The sequence below is a fragment of the Cygnus atratus genome, chromosome 14, assembly GCF_013377495.2.
Source record: "Cygnus atratus isolate AKBS03 ecotype Queensland, Australia chromosome 14, CAtr_DNAZoo_HiC_assembly, whole genome shotgun sequence".
In the NCBI taxonomy this organism is placed as follows: Eukaryota; Metazoa; Chordata; class Aves; order Anseriformes; family Anatidae; genus Cygnus; species Cygnus atratus.
In genome coordinates, this window is record NC_066375.1 from 15,763,157 (window position 1) to 15,769,103 (window position 5,947).

The following is a 5,947-nucleotide window of genomic DNA, read 5'->3' on the forward strand; positions in this document are numbered from 1 at the left end:
CATGCTGTGTTTGTTGGTACCAGGCGATTTGCAAGTGTTCAACATCTAATAACCTGGTCTCTTCTTTTGGCCATTAAATTTATTTATTTTAAAATTGCAATTGATTCATCTTTCATCTGGGGTATTTGGCAACCAGTTTTTAAGGGAAGTTGCCACTTGCTGTGCTCTGAATATAAGTCACCCCACCTCAGTAACTCAGGGGCTGTTGGATGTGAGCTGACCGCTGTGAGACATGCGCAGCTGCCCCGGTGTTCACAGCAACACCCATCTCGTGTACGTTAGCTGCTGGCAGAACATCTGCAGAAGCTGCTACCACAGCCCCGGTGATGACACTTGTTTAGAGCTGGATCCCAGAGGGAGAAGCTTGGTCAAACAGCGACCGCCTCTGTCGTGAAATGCAGAGCTTTTGGTGCAAGCCTGCTGGTTTGAGTTTGAGAGCTTTTTTTTGTTTTTTCTTTGAATTTTCATCATCTGTGCAGGTGACAACTAATACTGATGTCCAGGACTGAAGCTGTGAGATTCTGGAACAGGAATGGCAAATCCAGGTGGGGTCAGCCCTGGGTGCTGTTTGTGTATGGAGATGTCTCCTGGAGCCCACGCTGCTTGGTTGCAGGCCTCTTGGCAGATCTAATAGTTCTCTCCAGAAGTTACCAAACAACTCAGTGAACAGATTTTTTTTCTACTCCCAAGCAACACATTTGCAATTGAGGTCACAGCTACAGCCCCAGTTTTAGAGCTTCTCCGTGAAAATTTGCTCGTCTCTCATCTCTAGTGGTAGAGGTAGATCCAGCTGTTCCTGAGCAAGGAAATCCAAACCTGCTCCAGCCGCCGTAGGTGGGATCTATTGCTTTGTGCTGGCTTCTGGGGCTCTCCCCTTGCCACTGGTTAGATACAGTTCAGCTCCTTCGGCAGAGGTGGCTGCTTCCAGGTGGGCTTGCTTAGGGTTCTGACCCCACCGAAGTGAAACCATCTCAGCTTGGTTCTAAGCTCATTTCCAAACAGGCTGGTGAAGTTCCGTTAAACCACAGTTCATCCAACCTCCGGGAGTGCTTCTGTAGGCACTGGGGCTCGGGGCAGGTGAGTGCACAGCATGCTGTGACCTCGCTTGTGGGGATGGCAGCGTGTGCTCGTTAATGAGCCTGCTCATGAGCATCAGATCTGAAATGTGAAGCGACTTAAATGTGTTTCATTTCTCTTCAGTGCTGGCAGGCTCGTACAGCTGCTGCGGGACTTGTCAGAGCGGTTTGTAGGGCTCCTCGTGTTGCTGCTACCAGTGAGTACCGCAAGAAGTGAGCGCAAGCTGGTGGGGCCGCTCCGAAGGAAAGGTTACATCTCTGCTTCTTGGAAGGTGAAGCACTGAAGCAGAGATTACCTTAACTAGCAGAGCCAATGCTGCAGGTAAAGTTGTGTTTCAGTTCGGGGGCTCTGTGTTTAGGACATGCTGCTCAACATCAAAAAACTTGTTGCGTTAGAAAGCCCTCTGATGGCACAGTAAGGCGTTTGGTCACTTGGGGTGATATTTGATTAACACTCTACTACTACTACCTTTAGTTAGTAGATTTGGGGATTTGGAACAGACTTTTCTGAATCAGAAGGCGTAACAATATATCAAAAATGAATTGCACCCAGAAAGCCTCTTGCCCAGACACTGTGGCTGGCCCTGAAAAGTTACTGGAGCAAAAAAAAATCCAGCACTCTTGAATAGACTTCTTAATAGTTCTTTCAACAGGTCTGAAAACAGGCATGTTGAAATAACACTTGCCACTTAACTAGAATCATATTTCAAATAAACATAGTATCATTCATGATTTCATTCAAATATCTGCCTTGTTTGAAGAAATACGAGTTTGCTGTCTTCCCCTGTCCTGCTCCCACGTGTACAACAACAGCACTGTAATCAAAGGCCGTATCTTTTTTCAGGCCCCAAGAACATTCTTCTTGGCTTTTCATTCTCTGTTTTCAGAGATGTGGTGGTCCTCCTGAGCTGTCATTTTTAGCCTGATATAAGATTTCAGATCACTTATTTGACTATGAAAACTAAAGCTGTATTTTGGTACAATATTGTCCTTGTCTTACAGTCTCTTGGGAAACTGAGAGTGTCTTATTCAAATAAATAAATCATTTCTTCAGCTCTGGACTCTGCTTTCCCTGCTACTTAGCTATGGAGAATCTTTGGATACCTTGCTGGAAAACGTGCCTTCAGTTTTTAAACTTTTTTTTAATAAATAGGGATTGGAAAATAAAGTGTCTATTTTAATCAGGTAACTTGCAGCCTGCTCTGGATGACCTACCTGGTAGCGTTCTGCTGTTATTTTTTTAGCTTTCGTGAGGCAATGGCCTGCTCATGATGCTCAGTTTGTTGAAGCTTTGAGATGTCATTCAGAGATCTCCACACAGAAGTGGGCTGAGATGCTTCACAAAGCTTTGCTTTTCCCGTTACTCAGGAGGCTGCAGCACGCTACAGGTGGCTGGGCAGCCCGGGTAGCCAAGCGATGAGCTTCTGCTGTAACTGCTCCTGTTTTCCCAGGTCAGCGCCATGAGAGCTCAGCCTCCCTCGTACCCCCGTGGAGCAGCTCTGCGGATCAGAAAGACTTTCCCCAACCTTGTACATCACGGTGCCCTGGGTTCCTTCTACCCCATGGGAAACAACAAACGTGCAAAGATCATCCAGCTCTAAGACAGCTCAGCTTGGATTGCTGCTTATCTCTGAAATAGTTGTGGAAATCTTACAATGAATTTGTCCCATTGTCATCCAAAACATCAGTCTGCCCTCATCCAGCAACAGCAAAGGTCTGACCTGAGGTGGGAGCCCCAGACTGATAGCATGAGCTCTGTAGTCTCCAGAGTTACTTAACACCTTTTTAAACCACTCTATTTTATCTTGTTTAGCTTTTCAACAGGAAGTTAGTTTGGGCTCGTAAAAAAAAAAAGCATAAAAAAGCATGTGAAAAGCATATTTAAGAATAATCACAATATACTCTCACTTTACAATTATCATAATCTTCACAAGCTTCACTTACATCAAAAAAGAAAAAGAATTCCCCACACCAAAATAAACATAACATCGTCACAACACTGATGAGGTGGACAATTTATATACACACCACCCCTCCTTCCTTCACCACACTAACATGAAACATATTCCTTCACAATTACTGCTTTCTTAAATTCTTTACAATTATTACATTCATAACGATCATCCAGTCCATGTTTTGCCCGTTACTTCTCTCAACTATCATCCTTATCTCAACCCTTGAGCCCTTTTCATCGTATTTTCTCCCCGTTCCTCTTTCAGGAGGGGGAGTGAGAGAGCGGTTGTGGTGGAGCTCGGCCGCCCACCCGAGTAAAACCCCACAGTGCTTTGTTGCAATCTCTTAATGTGCAGCCTTTGAAGATGTGACTTTAATGGCGTTGACATGTATCAGGTGGGTTTAACACAACTTCTCCAAATAGCTACAACATCAGAAAGAGCTGAGGCTCTTAGCAGCCGCACTGCTTCATACTCAGCTTCTGCTGTACAAAGTCATAAATGGCCTTCTGCATTCTGAGTTAAATGGGACATTTTTCTGTAATTAAATGAAATTCTGCTGGCAACTGAGTTTAGAAAAATTATAAGCTTTATTCTTCAGACTAGAATCACTTAATGCTTAGACCTTGTCGTTGTTGATTTAAAGTTGAGATTTATTACAGTAACCTGATATTTGGCTTCACTGTATGTTCACTAATACACAAATCCACAAAGTTTACACTTTACTGAAAATTCTGAATTTTGTCCCCTTTATTTGTTATGAGTAGAAGTAGCTGGATCCTGGTTCCTGATGGGAAACAGGCTGCATTCCTGTGTGGATGGTTTTGTAGCTGTGACTGGGGATGTTCCCAGGGTTAATGGGTATTGGGGTATGTAACTGGTACAGCCAAATTATCTTCTATTTTCCTGTCAAAACACTTTGGGTAGGGGAAGGAGGGGGTGGCTTTCTCCAGGCCAGCTAATTTCTAGGGAAACACTGCCCTTAAGACATTTTCCTAGAATTATCAGAACAAAATTACTCAGCTTTTCTCCCCCCTTTTTGAAGTTCTTACCGGTTTTCTATGCCTCTGACCGGAGTGGACAGCTGTGCAAGAGTCGCTGGCTGCTGGGACGTGGTTTGTGCGGTGCGTGCTTGAAACCCATCACAAGCACGTGAAGGCTTTCTAGCCTTGTTGCTGGTCCCTGCTGCTAGCAGGCAGCACCAAGAAATTCCTTCCAAGCCACATCTGTGTGACGCTGCTGGGGCAACACTGTGTTGCAGGAGTCCCGTGCCTTTGCTGCAAAGCCGCGCTAGCCATCAGGTGGATTTAGTGCCTGCAGCACTGCATTTTTTCCACTCGGCCCTGGCCGTTAGCACAAGCCAGCACCCATCAGGCCCCTGAGCATTTCTCTGGGTTTGGTCTTGCCCAGCCCGAGCTCGCTGCTTCTTGTGGTCCCGGGCTGCAGCCAGGCGCGGGTGGGATGAGGGGCTGAGGTGGGAGCTTATTTTGTAGGGGGCGAGCGGTACCACCCAGGGCCAGCACAGGGACTAAACGCCCTTCAGTGCCCTCTGTGATTGGTGTGGCTGCGTTTCAGAGCATCCCGTACTACTTATTTGTCTAACAGTGCCCATAAAAGCACTTGCTAGCCTATTGTGATGCGTGTGCGTAGGCTGAAATTGTGGCTGGGAGGTGTTGCAGTGATGCAAAGGGCTCTGCCGTAACCCTGGGCAGCACGTATTTCTCCTCCCCGCGGTCTTGGTCCTTGGCAGAGTGATGAAGTGAATTATTGAAGTAAAACTGCTTGAAGAATCATTTTTTAATGATTTAGGCCAAACAAAACCTTCCTTAACCCTCTAAATTGTTCCAGTAAAACCTGTCATTGGTTCCTCAGAGTTATCTGTTGTCACCTTCGGTCTTGGTTCTGTTACTGAAGCAGATCTGCATTCCTTCATCATAAAGACACCCTGTCTGCAGCTAATACCTTTCCTTCTAGGGCAGCAGCTCTTTGGTCTCGCCTTCATACAAATACAGTGGTTCTGGTTAACACCCAGTTAATGCCTCGTGGCAGCAGCTGAAGGAAATGCCTCCAGCTGGTGGTTATATTTAAATATTTGCACTATTGTGTTCCCGCTAGACTGGCTTAACAGCAAAATATTGAGTTCAGTGCACTCTCACTGCTTGATGTTTTTATCATTTAAGGCTTGAGACAACTTGTAAATGCTTAAAATAGTATGAAAAATCCCTGTGCTGGCACAGGCTCCCAGCCTTACGGGAAGACTGTCTGCTCTAATCCTGATGTAAAGCTTTCATATGTTCCACAGAACAAGTACGGTAAAGTAAAAGGTTAAATAACCTATACGACAAGTTATTGTTTAAAAATAACCCCCTAGCTTGAGTGACAAAATAACAAGTTGATTAAAAAATGAGTAATCAGTTGTCCATCAAGCGAGGACCGTGGCTTCAATGAGCTACTCTAATTCCATCGATTTCAACAACTTCTCACAAAGGTTGTTAAATGGAGCTTTGTAATACAAACAACAAACAGTTAAGCTCTTGCAGGGGTCTGTACATTTGGAATGTAATACGTACTGAGTTGAGAAAGTTATTTTAAGGCAGTGAGGAGAAGGGAGCAGTGGGTGCTGCCTGGGAGCGCAGCCCAGCACCGGCAGCAGCTCATGCTGATGTGGGCACAGGCCCGTGCGGGCCCAGCGCTGCCGGCTCCCTTCTCACGGACGAGCTGAGGCTGCTCCTCATCTCACAGCTCTGGCTGGGGCCTTTTCAGGACCCTGGTTTTCCAGATGTGCGTGCTTCAGGCTGTGCACTCGCTGGAGCTCAGCTGATGCGAGTCTGCCGTGCGGTGTCTTCGTGTGGAGAAGCAAAGCTGGAAGAGTTTTGACTGCTGTGCTCGGGGGCTCGGTTCTGCTTCTTGCTCCCTGAA

At 46.1% G+C, this 5,947-nt stretch overlaps 1 long non-coding RNA gene across 1 annotated transcript; it reads left to right on the forward strand.

Moving 5' to 3' along the window:
* The first annotated feature begins 1,052 nt into the window (after positions 1 to 1,052).
* LOC118256144 (uncharacterized) lies at positions 1,053 to 3,857 on the forward strand. Its single transcript, XR_004781155.1, has 3 exons — positions 1,053 to 1,398; positions 2,528 to 2,802; positions 3,296 to 3,857. It is a non-coding gene; the product is annotated as an uncharacterized LOC118256144 (long non-coding RNA).
* The last annotated feature ends 2,090 nt before the right edge of the window (positions 3,858 to 5,947 follow it).